We start from the raw sequence: 24,392 nt of genomic DNA on the forward strand, positions 1-24,392 counted from the left end.
ACTCACTACACAAATGAAGGAATAAAGTCTTATCTAAATGAGCTTGTTCAGCCTCAAGAAGAGAAGGCTCAGGAGGGGATGGCTCTGCTGTTGAACGGAAGGGCATGGAGGAGATGGAGCCGGGTCTCCTTAGAGGCACGTGCACAGGACGGGGCAATGGCCACAAGCCGCGACTAGGGACGCTGTGGTTAGATAAAAGGCAAAAAAGACGTCACCCTGCGGGCACTTAAACACTGGAACAGGGGCCCCGGGAGCTGGTGGGATCCACCTTTGAGATATGTAAAGCTTGGCTGGAGAAGGCCGTGAGCGACGCGACCTCGCGGCCCTGCTCTGAGCGGGAGGCCGGGCTGCAGGACCTCCGCTAGCCTGCACACCCGTGATTTTAGAAACAGCTTTTGACATCGGCCTCTGGAAATAAGAGCACAACTTTGTGAATGCAAACAGCCAATCACATGATTACTTTCGGGCAATCAAAAAAGTTTTTTCTTCTTGTATGTTTTAATACTTTTGAAAGTAATAGGTATTCAGCTGACTCCTAACTAAAAAAGCAAAGCAGAGTCTGGCACTGCAAACCAGCGTGAGACCAGATCTAGCTAGCCTAGAAGCAGAAGTTCAGTTGAAGATTTCATATAGCATATGATGTACAGTTGCTGCTGTGATATTAAATAATAGTAACGCATCTGAAAAATTTATTATTTCATTTTCATCCTTATGAAAATTCCTGACCTGAGATCTTTTCCTTATGTTGATGTCTGTTCTCTTGCGATGGCACGCTTGGGTGACGCCTGCTGCGGGGGGTGACGTTCTCCAAAGTGCCACCCCGGCACCGTGGCGCATTTTTCCCCCTGCAACATACGGCTCTGTTCAGCCTGGGGTTACTTGACTTGGCCTTAACTACTGCTAGCGCTGCTGCTGCTGCTTTCTTGAATGCATCTCTTCCGCAGCCTCATGGCACACTCTCAGTACACGTATCCCTCTTCTGTGGATTTTAACGATACCAGATGGTCTCCCAAAGTCCTGAGGCAGTTGCCCTTTAGGCTAACTTAGTCCTTCTTTCACCAACAACATGGATCCTGCAGCCAGTGAACTATCGCTATCTGGCAGCTTATAAACTAACTAAAAGTCAAGGTGTAGCAGGTACAACAGAGGCAATAAAGTAGTTGAGCTTTTTCACTTTCATTTGAGCTTTGGGGGAGCTGTTGAAATGGAAGAAAAGAAAGTTTTCTTCATTACTTCATCTTAGTGCAATAACCTTGTGACAAACCTCAATGTCACCGAGATGTCAACAACATGATGTCCATCAATTCACTTAATATGTTTTCCGTACCAAAGAGCAAAAGCAATGCTGATTTTTAGGATCCTCTGTCTAACCCGCACCCCGCCGAGCGGGCTTCTCCTGGGGGGAGGCTGCACGCACCTTATACGCTCAGCAGACAAAGTATTGAAGCAATCTGCAAGCGCTTATCATTTGCAAGCAAGGGTGACAGAGCTGCGTCCGAGTAAGCCACAGGCATGAGTTTCATTGATTCGGATGGGTAATTTATTTCTGACTCCTGCAGCGCAACCCCTGAGGGACGAGCAGTCAATACGGGTAGAGGTGGATTAGCACAATAACAAACACCTTTCGGGTCAGTGGGCAGGTAGAACAGTTATTGCTCCTATTAGCTCAGATTCAGATGGAAAAGAAAGTAAAAAGTTAGTGTGAACTGCAGGCTGCATATATCTTGTTTCTCCTTTTTTTTTTTTTTTTTTACAGGGTTACAAATCTGTCTCTTTTTTTCTTCCTTATTGGTGCATTTTAAACAAGAAGAAAGAGAGAACGGGGACATCTCTAGTCCCTATTCTCATCTCACCTTTTTCATGTATTGTCTAATTCCCTAATGTCTGGGAAACTGTTCAAACTCTTCATTGCCAGTGTGTTCAGATCTCAGGGGATTAGACCCACAGCTAATATTCAAGACAATATATTCTGGTCTATGAATTATATGAAGAGCTGGCTCCTTTTTTCTTCTTCTTCTTTTTTTTTTTTTTTTGCCTCTCACATGGCCTTAATGAAGATTTTGCAATCCTGTCTTCCCCAGGGGCACACGGGTACAAGCTCATATGTGCATTTAAATCTTCCCTCCCTGCCTCAAACCACAAACTGAAAACTGCAAACCAGGAAATGGTTTCCTTTAGGCTTCCTGATCCACATACAAACAGATGTCCTTAAATAAGTATAGCTTTAAACCAAAAAAAGGGCCCAGAGCATAAAGAGGAAATATGTCCCAAGCTTAGAGGTATCTGCTCTTCTCGGGACCGTGAAGTCAAGGCAGGACCCTGATCCTCTGAGCTGTGAAACTTGAAATAAAATCTCCTGCAGTGAGGGAAAAACCTTCCAAGTAGAAGTGCCTAAAATATCCCCATTTTCCATGTGCACCCCCCCCCAAAAAAAGCTTTCTTTTCAGCTGATATAAGAGATTATTCCTCCATACTGGATATATCGGAGCTTTAGCGGAAGCGGTGATAGCTCTGCTTGGAGGGCTGCTCTCCCGGGAAGCGAGGAAGGGCTTATGTCAGATTAACTCCCTCATTCTACTGTCATTCACTTAAAGAAGTGACGGGATTACTAAAAGCACCCTTGGTCCTGAAATATTTTGAAAAATCCAGCTACTTCTCCTGAGCTCTAAAGCCTCCCTTGAATCTCCAGTTTGGAAAACCCCAACAGAGAGTTTGTGCAGCTCTGCTCGGGGTGCCTGGTTTTACCGGTGCCACTACAGGCAAATCCCTGCCGGGAACAGGGACAGGAGCATCCTCCTCAAGTCAGCAGAGACCTTCAAGTCTTTGTGCCTTAGCTTGTGAAAATAATAACAGTTACTTATACTTCAGGCACATATTGACAGACCATTTCACTCTGAGCAACCCCAGACTTTATCTCTAAGTGCTGTTTTTATTTTGTTAACAGATTTGAGTCCTGAATTCTCACTCAGCTAAAGCTCCCAAGTTTTATTTGAGTAAAAATGAATGAATAGATCAAGATTCGGTCAACAGTTTGACTGGTCTAGCTGGAGTACAGTTTTTATGTGATTTGATTTGAAGCAGGCTATAATAGAACTGGTTTGGAGAACAGGAAGGTGGGCAAGAATTAGACATATATCCACAAGTAAATAGATTAACCCTTTTATCCTGTTGCTTGGGAGGAGGTTACTGATATTCAGAAAGAGCTTCACAAACGTCAGATGATCCAAAAGCTCATACTGGACATATGCTGAACACTGCTCTCCTACTAGAGAAGTTACAGGCATCCGAACAGAAATGATGCTACGTGACCTCAGAGACCGGTCACTGATCCTAGCGGACAACCAGAAAGTAATCAAAATGGAAAGATTATGAAAAACTAACCTGTTGGCTGAAAATTATTTATCCAAGCTACATGGTGAACACTTATGAATAAGAAACACAATAGCACAGGCTGGAGCTGGCTTAAAAGTTACCCACAATTAATAGATTGACCCATCCTACATACTGTGTTATTCTCGCTGACATTTTCACAAACTACAAATCTGATAGTACAATTAAATGACAAGTTCAATCACTCCTTTATTTCATGTATATGTATATTATAATATTTTATAGCTGTATTACAGAAAAGACTGTTTACTCACGATTGTATCTTCCCTAACATAATTCAGCACTTTGCTTGCCTAAGAAATTACTTGTCTGCATTTTGATTAAAAAAGCAAAACCTCATTGTTCCTGTGGCAAATGAATTCAGTCTTTAAATGAAACTCATTGTCGCATCCTCTTGAATGCAGCAAAGGCATTCAGCTCCTGGAATGGTTTTAACCTCTAACACAGCACTTTTGGGTTTGTATCTGATCCAGGCACGATTCATTTTTCTTCAGAAGCTTCATCAGTGTTTGGGCTCTGTACTTAGTTCTCAATGAACTGGCTATAACGCAGTAGTTACAGCTCCCTAGAAAATGACACACAGTAACTCTGTCAAGTTTTTTATTAGCTTGGATAGGTCTTTTTATTTTAGCAAGGTCTTTTATTACCTCGGATAGCTCTGAACTAGTTCCGAAGTGGATGAGTGAAGACCTAGAGATCCAATTTTGTATCTGGAGCCATTAATTTTTTTAAACCACAATCTCTTGATTATTGATAGGCTTTTGTTTTTTACTGTCATTGCACACCACATTGTTTAAAGTGAATCAGAGTTCACAAACTTCCACAGTTACTTACTGAAGTTTGGACAGGCCACGGCAACCAACCAGCCAAAGCCTGCCGAACCTCAGAACGCAAGGAGAGACGCTCACGTCGTTCCTGCCGTCAGGATCCCACCGCCGGGTGCCGTCAGCACGCAGGTGCCTGGGGCTACGAAGCACTGATTTGGGGTCCCTCAGCTTCTCATGTCTGGCTTGAGGCATCTTCCACTGTCTTGGTTTTCAGAAAACGCCAGACACCTTCTCGTGAACGTCAAGTTCCATTTTCAATTGAGACAAATTGAACTGCTAGTCATTTTTTAAAATATATTCTGCTCTAGATTATAAGCTAATTGATATTTTTTGTTCCATAGAAGTTCTCAGAAAACATCATAAGGATGTTATGGAAAAATAGAAGTGTCTGGAAGTCTCAGATGATGGTTATTTTCTTCTCCATAGATCCACATACACACACAAAACCACCTAATTCGTAGTACCTTAGCATTCCACCTCAATAACTACGACAGAAATCAGACCAGGCTCCATCAAAATAAGTGAGCACAATGAGTCAGTAAGACCAGAATTAAGCAGTAGAAGTGCAGAAACATGAAAAAAACTACAAATAAATAGAATTTTACTGAAAATGTCAAAATTCAAGAAAATGGTGCAAGTTCTCTCCAAAACAACGTTATCCACCCAGAACCATTTCCCTTCAGTCTAATAATAACCATTCTCTTCATTTGCATTCCTTGAGTTATACTTTTATGGCTACAATATTTGTTAAATTTAAACTGATTTCATAATCAGGATTCCTTATTTAGAGTAAAATAGTAAAATATGTGTTAGGAGAAATCTTGGAAAATGACCAAGAAACCAACTTGCTTCCTTTTTCTAATGGAGACTTCTCTACTTTATCAAGGCACTTAAATAATCTAGAGGTTTAAATTTAAAACACATTGCAAAAATCTTGAAATGTCTTCCTTTTAGAAAACTGTAGGAATACAAAAAGTGTCTCAGCTGAACCACAGTACAGTTTCTTTACAAGTTCAGTTGTTCCAAGATGCATTCTTTTTAAGTTCAACTGTGTTTAAAAGCTCAAATCAATTCAGACTTTTCTAGGTAACTGAAGTCAAACCATAACTATTATTTGATAAAGTGCAATCCTTTTATATTAGTTCACCTTATCTACAAATCAAACAAAATTTGTACCGATCAAAGATTGCTTTCACGCTTGGGCTCTTTCACCTTAGAATTATGACTGCACTGGGCTGCAGTGTGTAACATTTTGCTGTTTCCTTTCTTGGATTATATATGTTTTTGTGGCATCCAGAGACCCATGTTGCAGAACAAGCCCGCACAATATTGGTAAAATACCCATTAGTTGCAGCGGTCCCCAGCTGTAGTCAAGCGGCTGGAGAAAGGGAAACCCGTGCAGCCACGAGGCTCTGCCGGACAGTCAGCCGGCCGCGGCCTTGGCACAAGAAGGGAATCGCGTTTTTGGTATCGCGTCACGGGACCCGCAGCCGCTCTCCCCACCACCGAGCGCAAGGGCCTGCAGCGGGACACGGCATCTGCAGCGGGATGTGGTCCCTGCCGCGGGACGGCCGGAGGGGCTGGCTTTCGGAGGAGAGGTGCTGTGATGATGATGATGGTTGTCTGGATGATGATAAGCGTTTCCCCCTTGGCCAGCCCTACGCTGGGAAGCAAAAGGCACTGGTGCCTGGCAGGATTGGGCCCTCCCTGCACATCCTTGTGGGCTCGCACTTAAATCGCGAGTTTTAGAGGTTTCCATTTTCGTTATGGACCCTGTTGTCAAGATTTCACAGACAGATGACACCGTCCTGCTAAAAAATTCATTCTGTAGGGATCATTCAAAGTTAAATCTAAAAGGAATAGTACATTACTCTGGGATTAGGCTCATATTTCAAACAGACTGCTCGCTGAAGCGGATCCTATAGCGTGTGAGTAAAGGGAGCAGGATCAGGCCCAAATTCAGCACGGCGTCAGCCGGGGCTTCCTCGAGATGAGAGGGACGGGAAGCAGAGGCGAGGGGCTGCGCGCCGGGGAGCCCCAGGGCCGCACGATCTAACGGCAGCTCCGAGAGCTGCTGGGAGGGAGCGAACGGTTCGAAAGGCCGCGTCCTTCCCTCCTCTCCCGCAGCCGAGGGGAGACGGGGTGGTACGCGTGGGAAACTTCACTGACGTCAGCAAAACATCCTTTAGAAAAAGTCTGGGGGAAAATTATAAAATGCGGAAAAATCCTCTCTTCGCATTTTTAGGCAGGGATGTTTTTATAGCTGCTGTTTTTAAAGAGCACGCCATTTATGAGAGTTGCGACACGAGAAAACACTTCTTTGTGCAATGCACGGCGAATACACGGTCATTTCCCCCGGACCATGAGGGAGCGAAGAGCACGTCCCGGATCTCCCTCTGTCACTGAGTTGACTGATGAAGACCCCTCGTGCCGAGTTTTACCCCTGCTCACAAAACGGCACCAGTTCTCGATACTTTTGGTCTCCACCGCCTGCGAAGGGAGCCTGCTTGGCCGCCGGCGGGTTTGTGGGTCCTGCTTTAAAATACACCTGCCATCGTATTCAAGTGCCAGCATATGCCGTTAGCACAGTCTCTGCACACCTTCCACTAAGTAAATAGTGGAAGATTTGTCCTTTCCCATAACTCTTGCAACACAAACTGTGTAAAAATATAGCACCCGGTCCCTATCGCTTTTAGTAGTTCACTTCTAACCAATATTAATTAGCCCAAATCTCTTTAGCATGCATCATCATACTGGCTTGAAAGAAGTTCTTTAATATGTTTAGAATTTTTTCTGGAAAATTTCACAGTGGAAGTCACTGGTTGCATTCATTTCTTAGATAGACATTTAAGTGCATGCTCCTTAGATAAAATTTAAAAAAAATTATATCACAGTCAGTGTCTGACAGATTAAGAATTTCTATAAAGATTTCTTTTTCTGGTAAAACCAAAAAACATCATGCAGATGCCTATGTTAATTTACTTATTTCAATCCATCACAGATTTACCACCTGGAAACACCTCAACACCAGCAGGGTTTGGCCTAAGCTTCTGGAGCGCTTGCAATTCATTTCTCAGAATTGCTAATGAGCTTCCATGCCAAAAAAAAGGAACAAACAGTGATTCAGCAAAGCCTGAAACACAATTAATCTGGTAAAGTGGAAAAACACCCCAAATACCTGTTAACAAAATTGTGTTTGACCTTCTGCATTTTTCTGCTGAGAAGACAAACTTTTCACGTTATGCCAGCAGCCTCCTTCCAGCTGGGAGGAGCAGCAAACCCACACCCCAGCACTTCCAGCATTGCATTTCACAGTGCTGCAGACGATAACACACATATACCTGCACTTGCCCCTGCCAGTGACTCCCCGAATCTCATTTACCAGCAAAGGTGCTAACGAGCATCGAGCATCGTAAACGCGATGACGGAGCGGCGGGACGGGGAGCACCTGGGGCAGCGCCCACCGCCGCTGCGTGGTGGGAATGCCAGCTCCTATCACAAGTATCTTCAAAGTTCTGCCATTTCCCTTACACTCCTCCACTACGTAGAAACCACGCCGAGCTGCCGTGGTAGGGAAGTCAGTGATTACAGTGAAATACTAATACATTATGTTAATTAAAGCTTTTAGTGGCTATCACCTTGTTTAATACGGGATTTATCCTTTGCAAAGGATTAATAAAATGAGGAAAAAAGTTGTTAAATGATCTGAAATTTTGCAAGTGATGGCGAGCAGCTGAAATACAGATGGGTCTATCAGGTTGGGAAGACTTATTCAGAATGAAAAAAAGTTAGACCGGCCCATGCTAATGCTGGGAGAGAGCTGCTGTGTTTCAGCTACGACCGCCGCATGAATTCCATTTCCTCACCAATTCTGTAAAAACAGCAGCTACAAATGGGTTGTGTTTGTTATTAGGCTATTAACTGTGCAAATAAACCCAATTTAATTCCTACACCACTGTGAGAACTTTGAAGTCAGGCTCACGTTCGTTATGTAGACGGTAACAGTGATATCAGCAAACAGATGCTCTGAGGTGGGCTTAATACCGCTAAATTAATTATTTTTGTTGGTGTGTTTGTGTTAGTTTGAGGAGACCTGAAAAAAAAAGACAGGGTAAATCAAAAGTGAAATGCAATACTGGCAAGAGACATGCACATGGAGAACAGGCGTTTCACGGAGGATCAGTCTGCACAAGCCGAGCAGGGAGGTTTACGAGACCGAAAGCAAGGGTGAATCCGTCAGGTTTCCCTGTCTCAGAAGTCCACCTGGTAGTGCTGTTTTCACTGCAATGTCAAGTAGGAAAAAGAACACCTGAACACTATAGGGAATTTAGCAGGAAGAATCAGACGCTTACATGAATCCATTAGTAAAAATTTATAGATAAATATATATTTATTTGGTCTTCATGCTTACCAAAACTGGTCGGTAGCAGACCTAGAGCAGCTCTGCCATCCTAGCTCATGGTCTCACCCTGGGAAGGACGCGGGTCCGAGCTGGTGTCTCCCTGCTCTGTCATCCAGCCGGTGGAAACGCCGACGCCCAGGACCAAGGGAAAGGCCGGCGGGTCCCGGAGCGGTGCCAGGCGCTCGCCCCGCGGGAGCTGCCCGCCGGCAACGCGGGACGACCGGAGCCGAGCGGCCCTCGGCCTGAGGGCGATTCACTCTTCTGTGTCACGTTAAAGTCCACGAGTCGTTCTCAGACACCTAACCCACCTCCTCTTGCCAACGTTTCCTTTCATTTTTGTTCAAGACTTGCACGGGAGTAAAAATAACAGGCCAACAGGAATTGCTAGTTTGAAAAAATCATCCAAGAACCTGTAATGTCACCGACATGAACTGGAACTAAACATGTCTGGGAAGACAAATTCCTCAACTGCTTAATGTTGAAGGACAGGGTAGCTAACATTAACTTTGCTAATTGTTTACTTGCTTAGCTAATCTAACATAATCTGCATTGATTAGTTTTTGATTTCATGCTGGATGAGTATACTGCTTCTGTGTGCCTTTTGGATAATTTGTGGACCATACCAAAAAGTCATTTTTGCAACGCATTTAATGCTCCAAAGCTAAGAGGGAATAGCAGATCGACAGAAGAAGCCCAACTGTACTGGTATTAAAAGGGTCATTAAATTCAGCATTAGGGAAAGGTCTTGTTTTGGGTTACATTCAATTCTCTTGATTAAAAATGAAGTGTAAGCAAAAGGTATTGAGGAGAAATATTCAAATGCAAAGTACTGTACAGATTCGCATTTATGTAACTATATAATGCTTATGGATACTCACTTCCTCTTATTCAAGCTCCTTCCAAAGGAAGTCTTTAAAGATCACAAAACCACAGTTCCTGGGCTCAATATGCCAGTGGTTTAAAGGTGCATATGTTAGAACATAACAGGAGATTTGCTATTTGCTTGATAGACCCTAAACAGTTGTATGAGAAGAACAGAGGAAATTTTGAACCTGATGAAATGTTATAAATATATAATTTTTGGATCACTGTTTTCGGCTTTATTGCCATGGGGCCAGAAACTTTCCCCAGAGTTTATTTAAAGCATTTGTTACTCTGAACAGGAGAGGGAGGGCAGATCAGAATTTGGCCTGAAGAACTTAAATTTCAGCTTTGATGGAGGTAGTTTCCTGAAATACAGGATTTATTGCATTTAATGCTATGGAGTTATGGCGTATAACAATACTTTCTGCAGCAGAGGAACACAGAAATACTATTCTACCCCAAAACGAAAAAGCCTGGATGGCTTCTCAGGCCTTTAATAGGTAACAAAGTTCACAGCCTTCACCTTGAAGTCTCCAGTTGGAATTTAGATTGATTGCAACTAAAAGTAATTTCTGTCTGACAGCTCATGTGAAGAGAGTTACTTCATTTCATAACAAATGTGTGGCCAACAGCCTCAAAATTATTATCACAATTTAACAAGTCCACTGGCAGTCCCAGAGGCACCATGGACTGTTTGAAGTCAATCCTGCCTGTCTAGATTAGAGAGAAGCTGAGGTGGGAAGGGAAAAAAAACAGAAGCAAATCTATGGGCATTATAACTCTTTTGTGGAAGAGCTCACAAATATAATTGCTAGAACCTCTCCATAGGAGCAAATTTTGCCTATGTTCTGATATAATGCTGCTGGCCAGCTAATGTATTAGAATGTTTTAGAAATATTTTTCTCATATCTGAGCAAAGTTCATTGCCTTTCCCTGAAAAATTAAGTGACATGTTTGGAGAAAAGGAACTTAGAGGACCCAGAAATGCATGTTCATGAAATGGGGATTTTGAGTCCTTCTAAATAAATGTGCCAGGAAAAATGTCTGCAAATGTATCCATTCAGAAACCTGAAATGCAAAGCGATTTCTCTGACCAACTACAGCTAAAAGTATTTATATCATTAAGCAGTAATAATCAGTTATTAAACTTAAATAATGAATAATTAAGAAGCAATCATTGCCTTTTAGTAACAATCCTAGGAAGAGAAAGTGAGGTTGAATTAAGGCTACTGGCAAACTACATGCTCAGCTTCATCATTTTAGTTAAATCTCATCTTGGCATTGCTTCATGCATCTTTACCATACATACAGAATATGGGAGTCAATCCAATGAAGTCATACTTGAAAACCATTATTTTACTGTTTAAGGTATGGTATAGCATATAGTACAAAGAACTCAACAAAACAACCATTTATGCAGAAAGAGCAAATCTTGATGGATCAAAGTTAAGTAAATTATCACCATGACATGAGATTTTATATACATAAATTAATATATATACACACATATGTGATAAGGATCTATGGATTGATTTTTACAAAAAAAAAGGGAAGATAGTTCTATGTTAAGGAGAAACTGCATGTAATTGAGGTCTAAATTATTTATTATGACCTGGGGCAGCTTTAAATTATGAACTTTTTCACATTTGATTTTTACGGCACAGAATATCAGCTTTTTGCTCTCTGTGCCAGTTCCATCTTTTCTTTGTCAGCTCAGTTTTTCCAGTTGGCGCAAGGGACAAATTCTGTCCTTAGATGAGCAAAAATGGCATTGATTTTAGTCAGTGAGTGATGTATGTGCACATCCAAGGACTATGTTTTGTTCTGTATGGAGCAATCACTTTCACTGATTTATGCTCTATATTTTCAAGAGTGCAATAACCACATTGCATCATTTAAATCAGAAACATGTAAATTATCCAAAAAGCTGAGATATGCAATTCGTGCAAGAGAGTAGAATAACACCTGAGCTATGGAATGATCCCAATAATTTATTTGCAGAGGACTCAACGTGGCAAGCAGGTAGATATGCAACTCACTAGGGAGCTACTTTTAAGACCATATTCTAGTGTTTCTCAAATTCTGGAGTAGTATCAGAATTAATACTCCAGCTTTTGTCATGTGTCCTGTGTCCCCTATAGCATTTGAATAATGAATATGTATAATGAATATCAGGCTGTGTCCATTCTCTCCCAGGACACTTCCAGCCTCGAGGGTGACCAAGGCTCACTGAGGCCAAAGCCAAGAGCCCCTCTGGTGCCCATGGGCTTTGCACCAATTTTAATTCACAACACGGGGGGATTTCGTGTTGTGCACAATTTAGCACAAGGCAGTGTGTTGCCTGGAAAGGCCATCTTTGTTGGCCTAAAATTCCTCAGTCTCAGGTATCAGAATTTATGTTTCAGGACAATTTCCACTGAAGTCAATGGAAATTGTATATAAATAAAAACATCGGAAACCCTAGCTGTCTATTACATTGAAGGAGCAGGTATACCCATGCTTCTTTCTCCTTCTCTTCATTTTCTCCTCTCCCCCAGCCCACATGCAGAATATTTGACTATAATGTCAAAGTAAAAGGTGTGTTTTCTTTAGCTGCTTTGGAAAAAAAGGTATCAAATATGACAGACAATGGAACAAGGCACAAAAGAACTCAGCTTTCTTATTTTTAAAGGACTAACTGGAGCAAGGAGGCAATTTCAACTCTAGTCTCATAACTATCTTTACTTTTTTTCTCCTAGGTTTAGTATTATTTCTATACTGAGCACTGACCTCATACAAAAAAGGGTGTGTGAAGTTGATGGAGAATAAGCACCAGCAGTAAATCAATATAGGTGAACTAACCTTGACTCAAGAAGTAAAAGTGCATTGGAGAGAAGCAGTATTGCATTATTTTTGTACTGTCTGAAACACCTGAGCCTTGAGTATCATCTGGAAATATAAAAATGTCCTTTTATCTACATTGTTAAACTGAAAGGATTCCCTGTCTGTTTGCGCTCTGTCATCAGAAGCTGTTGTCGGTGATTGTATGGCGTTCTGCACTGTCTTCCTTAAAACTCAGAAATGACTGTTTAGATTGAATGCCTGAAGTGAGCACTATATAAGTCAAACTATCTTGTATTTCCTTTCCAAAACTGGGAGATGGATGCATCACTCAAGAACATATTTTCAGTCTATTACAATCATGAGATGCTTTAGTACTTTTGTTCCGCAATGATAAAATTACTCTTTTTCTAACCTGTCTTGAAAGGCACTTGGTGGTATGAAATTTGATGTAGAGAAATTGTAAAGTTTAAGCTTATGCTTACATATAAGTTAGTCACTGATGTAGCTTGCAGCTGACCATTTCACCAAATAAATAGCTCAGAAATGTTCACTGTAATCTCCATCCCATGAAGACAAAACTCAGTTGGCATTAGAGTTACTGATAATTTTCATTATGTTAAAACTTGAGGAATTAGAAAAAACTGGCCTGTGTTATACCAGCAACTACCCAAATTCAGAATGGTAGGTGTCCTATACTCTAATGAGCTCACAGTCTAAAAAGACAAGATAGACATGGGGTAGGCATTAGAAGTATAACTGTATTTGGTTTTCAATCCATATCAACCTATGTATTTTTTAAAGAAAGATGGAACACTGTTTTCAAATATTATAATTCCCTGTACAACTTAATATCTTCTTAGTCTTCAAAATATGACTCCAGAATCTCTATTTTCTCAACAAAAAATCGATGAACGCTTTACACACACTACCTATCATAGATAAAAAACAACTCAAATTCTCCTCTAAACTTCCAACGCTTATAGCCATTGGTGTTCAGAGAGATGCAGCCCATAAGCTGAGAAACTACTGCTTTCCAAACCCAGGTGCAAATCACACCATAAAGTACTTCCAAGTAAGTACAAGAAAGTCTGTGACAGCTCCGCCACAATTGACTGGCCTTTTGTAAAACATTCCCCGTGTTTACGGTTGCAGACAGTATCCTCTCATTGCAATATTTGTTAGGTGTTATCTGACTTGACCAAGAGCTCACCAGGGACTTCGCAGGGGACTAGCCACGGGGGGACCTCAGACAAGCTTACATCTCAACTTGATGCTGGTGCAATCCCCTTCAGGTTGAGGCCTTTCTGAGTATTTCTCTGAAGCTGATTGAAGAATCCAGCCCTAAACCCCCTTCGACAGCTGCAGACTGACTGTAATTCTGCAAATTTGGTTCTCTGTAAGAAACAATAAGAATGGGCCCAGCAAAACCAAACATCTGCCAAAACGATTTGCTCATGGAATAAACTTAATCTGAAAGTACCTTCAATACTATAAAATATTAAAAAATGCATGTTACCTATAGTTAGATCAGTTTTAGCCTTGTGGGGGGAAAGATTTAAAATTAATCATCATCTACAGTAGGGCAAATGAGCTCATGCTTTGCATTATTTATTAGGAAGATCAGCTATCATTCTTTCCAGTGTCACAGTTTTAGACATTCATTGTTTTGACAAGTCCTCAATGGAATAGCTTTCCAGTAGTGACAAACTGGGAACTAGTAGAAAGGGTAGCCAACAAAGGTGGTTTGCTGTTTTGTAACATTATGTTGATGATCTAGAAACTTTGCAGTAAAGTAGTAAAAAATAGCAAAGCTTCGCAAGAAGAGGAACCAGAGATCTAATAATTCTTTTTATGTAGAGCTGATAACCAGGAAGATTTGGGGAATTAATATATTTTAACAAGATGTTTGTGTGGCTTGCTTTCACTGCGGAAAATATGGATGACTGAGAACAGTGTATGTACCATTCTTGTGGAAGCTAAGCAGCTCTTGTATTTTGTCCCATGTTTCAGTTGTGCTTTGAAAACTTTTTCTTTGTAGTTAACAGTTCTGTCATGGGGTATTCACTGTACTTTGTAAACCTAACCACTCCTATCTGAATAAAAGAATCTATATGGCAATTAATGGTTTTTGGGTAGCCATGGAAATGATCACTTTTCTCGACCTACCATAACACTTTAGGTTGTTCACCTGTAGATCACGATGATAGAAAGAACAAGATGCCTTAGGGACATGAGTGGGTAATGAATGAGACAAACATGCCCTGAAAATGGAAATAAATATTTAGTTTTTAAATAAAGGAGGCTAAACACACCACCATAGCCCAGCAAGTGGACTGCAGCCACCTGATTTTAAAGTGGTCTTTCATAGCACCAACACTACTATGCTGCTTGTAAACAGCATTACACTTCTGCTCCTGTTCACCTCCAGTGTAACACAGTCAAGAAAGACTTTAGCTTTGCTTTGAATTGGGCACAACAGAAGCCTGATACTACCTGCAAATTTTGGCCAATATCTGCATATAGATGTTAGAAACAAATAATTGCAATGTTGCTCCTTCAGCTTTTGCTGTCTCTTCCTTCCCTGAATGCCAACATTTTGTATGTTCTTTTCCCTTCCTTATTCTTCACAAAAACACTTTCAGTCTGGCATAATTTTCCAGGCAAATTGCACACTTGTCAGATCACCTGATTAAGAGCCCCGTATTCATTACTATAAAAACCAACATGCTCGCTGAATCATTAAAGACCAGATTGGTCAGTAATAATAATCAGTTTTCTGGTAATAAATACAGCTTGGCATACTTAATTCTGTGTCCTACTCAAATACCAACGATGAAGAATTTAACTTTTAAAAAGTACATTACTGAACACAATATTAGTGCATTGGTCTTAGCAAAGAGCATTACTACTATCTTTAAAGGGCAGTCAGTTCATGTATTAATTATTTCACTCAAAGAGTGCATTGATTTCTTGAAAATCTCTTCATGCATAAAAGCAATCTGAATACCGTATATAGTTAAACCCTCTCAATCAACCTGAATACAAAGAAAGACCAAAGACGTACTCGAATTGAAGAGCTAGCATCAGAAATGCAAGTATAGTTAAGCGCATTCATCACTGTACGTTCATGTGGTGAACACCCGCAGGGACACACGGCAATTCTGACCACCTTTTTGCTAGCCAAGAGGAAACGGCTAAAGCAGAGAAGTTGTGGATGGCAAAACAAGGCTGCCGGGGATAGTCTGTGGCAGCCTGGTATACTTGGAGAGCTTGGTAGAGAAAATGGGGGAGCAAGACCGACAGGGAGAGTTAGGATGGCACCATAGCGATCATGAGCTACAGAAACCACATATGGTTACTGGCCCCTGAAGAGCAGGACTGGGCTCTGTAACTTGCTCCTCCACTTACACCAGTGCTCATAAGGAGACTGTTTCATGTGCCCATTTTGGAGACCCCAACACGAAAATGGCTGTGGTAGTGAAGTTCTGCAAGGAGTTCAGGACCTTGCTAAGACAAGTACTTTGACTTCTAGTGCTCAGAGCAATCTTCCAAACCACGGTGCCGGGAAAGCCCATGACTGCCTGTGCCTGTGTTCCCCATCGCAATCATGGTAGCGCAGGGAGGAACCTCCACAGAAGGTCAGACTGAAGCTGAGTCCTGTCCAGCATCCTGTGTCTGGCAGAGGCTGACAGCGAGCACCAAAGGAAGCACATAGGAACCAGGAAGCATGCCGTGCCACTTCCCTGCAAAACTCCAGTCTCCACGGATCCTCATAGAGCTTGGAGAAGGAAGCACCAACAGGGCTTCCACCCTCTCACTCACAGCACTGACAGGTCCTCCTCCTTTCCAGGAGCCTCCTCCCCTGGCTGTGCTCTGTCGGTACATCACCTTGTGCAGGACTGCCCATCTCTGCCTCAGGCTTGTGGGCTGAAAGTCTTCAGGAGATTTTCAGTCCTTAGCAGTAAATTTTGTGTGTCATGAGAGCTCTCTGCCAGCACTACAAAGAGAGTTACTGACAGCACTGCTGTGGAGCAGGACACGGGAACTAAAGGCTGATCCCCATTCCCCAACCTCTGGCTAATCTGTGTTTGCTTCTGAGACACGCTATTATCCCAGCTCTGCAAACAGGGAGATTAAATACATGACAATGAGCAAAACAAGTAGCTTAGCGTACTCCTGACGGTAGACGTTTACAAGTGGGGGCAAAGATCTTCTACCAGTATGAAGTAAACCAATATTTGTAGTTAGGTTGTGTTTGCTTCTGGTGTGCGTTCAACCCTCTGAACTTTACTGGCTTAAAAACATGGGAGCACTGCGATTTTAAAGTTTAACAGTTCATAATAAGCCATTTTAAAAATCTGCATTTTTTGTATGCCTTAAAATAGTGAAATTCAAAACCAATACTGAATTCTTTAGCTAAAACTTAATCAGGGAGCAGAAACACTGACAAAAATTCTCCTGTCATTAACAAATACAGCAGAATTTTTTGTAGTTCTGGTGTTGAATATTTTCAACAAATCTTCACAAACAAGTCATATCAATGAATTAATTTCCAATTAAGTGAATAATTTTGAATAATGAATGTGTTAGAATATTTGCATGTGTAACAAAGCTCATGGTAAAATCCAGTACATGTTTAGACTGTTGCCAGTTATTGGTTGCACCATTAATAAAATCTAGATCTCCTGATTTTGTTCAAGAGAGCTATTGAACATTAATACTTTCCACTGATTTCAACCTCTGTGGTTTGCCTAGAAGACAGTTTCGTCCCCTAGGCACAATCCTCCAGCACTTATACATGGAAAGTTCTGAGTCCCCTATAAATGTCTCTAATGGAAGAGCTATAACATCATATCTGCCTTTCTGATAAACTTCTATTTATACAATAATATTTACAAAGAAATCCTTCTCAGAAATCATTTCTGAGGGCACTCAAGAAGGGTCAAGAGAATTTCACATTCTGGAAATAAATAACTTCACATTGCTAGAGGTTCAACTGAAAGTACCTGGAGTTCAGGAGTGCTACTAACAATTATTTTGCAGAACAGTCGCATTCAAGGAAAATCTGTTTGAAGAGGGAAAAGGTCATGAAATCTGTCATTTTAGTAGGATGATCTAAGTGGTATATAAAGGACTTCTCAGAAGTATGAACTAACATCTACAGAACAAAGCAATAGGAATATGAATATTGAAATGCTACCAGCTTGTTATAATTGCTCATTATTGATGCAATGCAGATTATTTCTACAAAAGAGAAGTTCTCATCTTGATTTGAAAGATTTCAAGTGTTTTGCTCCCTCCACACTGACATGAGTCCTTAACAGACAAGCTCAAGAAATTAAAGGCAGAACAAAGAAACCAGAGTATATGGGTGCATGGATTCAGCATAAGTCTCAGAGATGCAGTTTGAAATAATACTGTGGAATTGCATATGGGCTTGTAAACTAAGTAAAAACAAAGAAAACAGAAAACCAACCCCTCACTACTAAAACACATTGCTGCAAGCAAAACCTTTGATGATGAATTTAACTGGTAACACTTGAAACAGTGATTTGTTTGTCCCAGCCTAATTCATTAAATTTGATTGACTGCCCAAGTTAAGAAGATAAATTTGAAGAGCGCTCCTGGTCAGTGGTAGGGGCTGCCTAACAACAGGAAGTCATTTGAAGTGATTTTCCTGCTTGGAAGAAGCTCCTGGTTTCCATGTGATTTAGAATGCCACCAGAAATAAAGGAATTATCAAGGCTTGGCCTTGATATACGAGCCTATTTAAATTCCTGGGGTGAGACACAGAGCTAAGGACTACTCTTCCAAAACAGCCTGAACAGGCTCATTAAGCAGTGCAATAATAGCTTGGAATTGGTTGCTGCAGTATAAGGATGAAGCTGTAGTGGGTGTGCTGGAAAGAGCTGCTCGATTACAGAAGGCTGAATAGAAAGGCTAAATAGGACGCCGGATACAGCAAACATTTCAAAATGCTGAAGAGCTGCAGGTGGAGCTGATTATATTCCAAGCATGCCCTACTTAGGCGTTTAGGTCATAACGAAAGGTAGGAAACCATACATATGTGGAAGGAATTTGGCTTCCCAAATATATCCTTTGGGGAGAAGCATTCCTTTCATGGCTGATAGTCCAGCCAGGGAAGGGCCAGATAACCACTGTGGGAATCTGTCTACATTGACACGATTTTAAGGTTTCTCAGGCGTTAGACCGGGTAAGACTGCCCAGGTAAGAAGAGCTGAGTACATAGGTTTTGCAGAGACCAATCTTGAATTTAAGCAAACACATCTAATATTTTGAGAGAAAAATCCAAAGAGAGGAGGTAGGAGAACCACGGCTGTCTACCTGAATGTAATACTTGCTAGCAAAGTTGCTACTTACTTTGCATCTGGTCTCAGAAGTACCCTCTTGCTCTCCTTGCTCTCTCACTGGGTAGCAGAACCTTTTTAACCAGAGCTGGATGAATGAGCAGTAATACATCTCCTGCTTCTGCTTTTCACTCTTGGATCACCTGTACTCACATAAAGAGCATGGGCAACTGCCTGAGGGCTTGTGAAACACTCTCCATGCAGCCCCGCTAATGACAACTGAGTACTTGGGACGGTGTTCAACCATCTCCTCCATTTTGTCTCCTAATAGGTGAAGCCCACTGAGTACTTTTTAAGAGACCATATGGTACCTCTTCGGGAAGGTCTTTCTTTTCTTGAACAATTACTATGTAATAAACTATTTTATTGGTTTTGCTTACATACTGTATTTCTGAAAACAAAACAATAAATGGCAGTAAAACCAATAAAATGTACTAGGCTAGTGTTTTATTACAAACAAGCCAATACCATACACTGCAGCATATTTTTCAGCTCAATGCACCAGGCCTCTTATTGTCCAGGTGAACGTTCCCGGCTGTAAATTACAGCACTATAGCTCTTTTCCAGCACACTCTAAAACTTCTTTAGGTTGATGTGCCTTAAAACACTCCTAGTCCTTGGACAAATTTATGGAGAGGATAAAGCTTGGCAGTTTTATGCCAAGGCATTTTTAACTTTGGTAGCCACCCTGGAAGCACATTCAGACTCTGCGTGGAAAGCGCGAAGTGCGATCCAAAGCTATCCAAAGCCCTTCTCACTTCAAGCAGTCCTTGCAGAGATACCCTGGCTGCCTGCAGAAAGCTGGAGCAGGTGACAATCGATGCCTTGGACGGACTATTTACCAACTTTGACTGATGGTTCCCAAAGTAGGAACACTACATATCTTTCCGGCAATTATCATGCTTACTGCAGCTATGAATAAGACCAATATTGAATAAAAGAGCCTTCAATAAGGCTTTTCAGTATAGTTCCACTAACTTTTCCTATTCATTTTCTTCATTCATCACTCTCTGTCCCTGAAACAAACCTCTTTGGCAACAACCACTCGAAGCAGCTATCTGGCATAGCTAGGTGGAACAGCCCAAATGCAGCATTAAATCATATTGTAGGTCCCCACTCTCCTACACAAGCCAATTTGTTGCAACAGCCTTCTCATGGAGGGGGTGTCATCTAATGGCTGGCGGTTGAGGGCCTGAGAGTCAGATGGGTTCAACTCTACCCTCTGCGAGTCAGCAGCACAAACCAAAGTACGAGCATACAACTGAAAACATGATTTCCTAAGATGCCTTTTTTCACCTGAGCTGTGATGTTGGCATCTGTGAAATGGGTAGAATAATAATATGGATATGTGCAAAAAAAATACATCCATTAATTACTGCAATTCACTTTCCAGACTGCTGAATAAAGCAAGCAGTTGTTTTTTGATGATTTTACACAACATTAATGCAGATGTTATTTTTTTCCTGAAGCAATCTCCAGTTCTGTGCACTGCAAATGAAGTGGCAGTAGATTACTGGAATACATTTCCATAGCAAGTGTTGGAATAATTTCATGCCTAGGAGAAAGTGGTTTTCCTAATACACCTTCAATCTTGTCAGCAGCATTTTGAGCCAGCGAGACTTGCCCGCTAGTCTCTGACACATGCAGTAGGGCAAGCAAAAATTTAAAACAATCCTTTCCAGAACTCTATGTCAGATGTATCATGTTATGGTAAAGACCAGTTCCTTTTTCTGGGCTATTTGCTACAAAAGCTGATCATCCCCAAATAAGGAATTCTACATGTTTTTCTAAAAATTGTCACTCAAAATAGCCCGTGACTAAAAGCAGCACTCACCAGAGAAGCCAAAATTACCTCAGGATTTGAGTTGACTTCTGAGACCAGGTACTAATATGATTGAAGTCAATATTATAATCTACACAGGGGGCATATTTCTTCCTTTCACACCCTGCCACGAGTCATTTCCCTATACATCACTGCTGATTTGCTTAGCGCATGGTCAACCTGATCTGAGAAGCCCTTGGTGTTCATTTTCTGCTCCCACAGCGTGTTATAAATACATGGTTGGATTCAAGGAAATAGGTCACAGAGTGTTACAGGAAGAATGTTCCATTAAGCAAAAATGCTTTGTGATATTAAATTTAGGCAATGGTTTCATGATCTTTTCCAGATCTCGCTTTTTATTTCATCTTCATGTTGAAAAAGCCTTGAGATCAAATAGAACTTGACCCTACTACACTGAAATCAATCATAGTCTTGCAAGCGATCTCAATTAGGAAAATATAAATATGGTAATGAAGCCATTCCATCATATCACTTCTAGTTGGAAACTATATGAACTCATCTATTTATATGCTTTGATGTACATGCTGATGCCCTTAATCCTCGCCTTGGCCAGCAAAGCAGGAGTAGCTCCCCTGTCTTCCTGGCATGCTCCCACCCAGCCGCACTCCCTCTGTAACCTTTGCAAACACCACACCTACCACTGCGTCCTGAAAGCCAAGAAGGTTTTTGAGGGAAACCCATTTCAGAGCTAACGATCCTCCCCGGTCACTACCATTGCCTTAATCTGGGAGATCAAGCAGATTCCCCTTTGCAAAAGCAGCTGTTTCAGCATGAGAAGAAGACGTGGACAGATAGGGCAGCCCCAAGCCACTTGAGGGCTTTACAGCTTGACATCAGGACCTTAGATTTGATCAGGTAACCAGCAGAGAACTAGCACAGGTCTCAGGACACTCGTGACATTCGCTGTCCCTGGCAAAGCCCCGTTCGATGCCGGGGGTCCTGATGGAGACCCAGCCCTCTGGTGGGAGGACCCTCCCTGCACAGCTCTTTGCAAAACTCCAAGTGAAGTGCACACTGTTCTGCAAAGGAGCAGAGAAATCCTCAAGGGCACAAGTGTCACTGAAGTCAACTTAAATCACATGAGTGATAACTCCATTGGGAGAACAGCAGACATCAGTCATCGGTGTGCTTGCTTAATATCCCCTGTTTTGGAATATTTCTGCTGTCAGTCATTTTGCTCATCTGCTGGGCAGCCAGAAGGATGAACAGAATTACTCTTAGCAGACTAAAGCTACGGACCATTGGAAACAGTCTCTAACACGAACACTTAACAAGCACCTGAGACTGATGATTCATCATTTTCCCCCTTTTTATAGATATCTGGTTAAAGGTGCCAGATGAACAGCCCTGGAAACTAAAATTCTCCATCCCTATCAGCAGCACAGCATGCAGGACGCAGAGCAGGTTCCTTCAACAGCCGCATTTCAGCTTGCCTCTCCCATCACACCAATGAGAGAGATGCTCAATTCTGATTTTGGGCCATTGTCACTGTTGGTTATAGCTACTGGAAAAGCTTTTCTTGGGGACTACAAGTAAAGCTAGATTTCCCTTAAGCACTTTTATGCAAGAAGTTGCAAAGTATGCTATAAAGTGAGGGTGGATAATGCCTTTTTCAAGAAAGGGAAACTGAGGCTCAGCACAATAAAGTGGCTTGCGCAGGGTTAAATAGGAGCTGCCAAGTCAGAAATAGGACCCAGTCTCCTGAGCTCCAATCTCTGTTGACATGAAAGACTGTTTAGATTAGTGCTAATACATGATGAGATGACTTTTTCTGGCCATCTGCATTGCAGCTTTATTTCACTTTGGTCTCCTAGGATGTTGCCCCTAAAGTCACCTTGGCTCATTGCTCTTTGCATGCCAACTTCCTCTTTGAGTCCTTCCAGTGTTACCCACTTCAAATCTACATTAAATACCATATTCTTGTCTTTAAATATGAAACTCTTCATAACTTAGCCTTCAGCATAACTGACTGGTATAGCATCCCACAGTGACTCCACTGTCAAACTGATCTGCCTCGAGTCACCTGCAGTCAGCTTTTCTCTCCAGCATCCCTGGGATTCCTTTCACTTACCTTCCTATGCATGGAGGGAAATCTCTGACAAAAACCCAGCAACATCTGCTTCATCTTACCTTAAAACTTGTTTTAAAACCTCTGCTTTTACTTCCACCCTAAAATGAAACAAAATAAAACCAGACAAGACCCACCACGCACATCTCTGACAAAACCTACCAATTCCTCAACAGATTTGTATAAAACAGCTGTGCAGTTTAGGCTGGTTTGTCCGAGCCTTGGAAATAACTGTAGTGACTGGTTTGGATAAGAAGCAACGATACAAAACTGAGATTTAATCTTGGTATGTAGCCAAGCACACAACACAACTGTGGCCCATATGACTCTGCTTGGGCTCACTTGGTGCTGGTGACTCTGGGGGTCGGGAGCATCCCGTCACCCCTTCAGAGTTTGGCATTTGGAAGCTCAAAGGCTCCAGACTGCCAGGTCATAACATCCTGATAAATATCTGTTACAAAAGGAGAAAAAAAGGAGAATTAATATTGATTTCACATCAATTGCTTTATATCCCCGCTTACACAGGCTGCAGGTCATTGATGGAAAGGATCCTTAAAAAAGAAAATTAAAACAAAGTGCCATCCAGTAGCAGAGAAAATGAAAGTTTTCCTAATAAGCAATAATGATTTAGAAAACTGCAGCAGATCTAGTTACTCTATAGTGTGGTAGAAATATAACTCTGCTTCTCTTTCATTCAGCTGCTTATAAATCTGGCTGGAGCTACACTTAACTTGGAGATCAAACAATCAGCGGATACTGGTAAACACCGAGGCAGCTTCAAAGTTCATGATAAAACACCAGCCTGGAGTAAGAGGGGCTTTTTTCCCTAGCAAGATCTGATGTTTGAAGTATAATGATAGATCTCCATATTAGGTGACTCACATAATCTTTTTAGCCTTATTTTTCTTATTTTCTTATACCCTGTTATTAGCTGACAATTGCTCTCCGATGACAGCTCCTTCCCTCCCACATGCCTGTATAACCACATCAAAGTGAGGCGCAACCGAGGACAGCATCAAACCCAGGGTGCCAGAAGTGCATTCGGCAATACCTTTGTATATCCCGAGGAGCGGGCTTCAGCCAGCGCAGCTACTCCGCAGCCTGCACCAAGCACACTGATTTTACAATAGACATAGTAGTCTGGCTTCTTTTTCCTTTATAGATGCAACTTCCATTATGCTTGCGTTCTTCTTATCCCTCTTTGGATCCTCTATCCTTCTCATCCTATATTCCTCCTTCATTTTTTATTTTTTTACCCTTTTTTTTTTCTTTCCTTTTCCCTGATTACCTTTACACAGCAGAGAGTGAGCACTCTGTTGTTACAGCTCAGATGTGATGCCTCTGCCATGGTTGTTATAAATCAGATCAAAGTATTGCTTTACGTATCATCAATGCTTATTTTCAAATTCCCCAAACACCTCTGCATTTAACTTTGTGTTTCTTTTCCCTGCATTTGAATTCACATTTTCTCTCACTCCGTGCACTCCTGAGCTAATAGGAGAATAACGAGAAGGCACTTACTGGATTTTTGATATGCCTCCGAGTCTCCCAAGCAACAACCTAAAGCAAGCCCACGGCCTATCTGAAATCAGACCTGGGGCTCACCTGTCAACGTCTCTGACTGGTTGAGCTCAGTTGCTGCTTTCTGAGTGCCAGCCTGCAACCCTAGAAGTATCACTGCACTTCGTGGGGAATACAGAGCAGGACATGAATAAATGTCCAGTTCAATGAGTCACAACGTTTGAAAGTGATCAGCGCAGTCCAACTTCAATAAAACGATTGATGTTAAAATTCAGAGTATTAGTAT

This window comes from Apteryx rowi, unplaced genomic scaffold, assembly GCF_003343035.1.
Source record: "Apteryx rowi isolate R43461 unplaced genomic scaffold, aptRow1 scaffold_2, whole genome shotgun sequence".
NCBI lineage: Eukaryota > Metazoa > Chordata > Aves > Apterygiformes > Apterygidae > Apteryx > Apteryx rowi.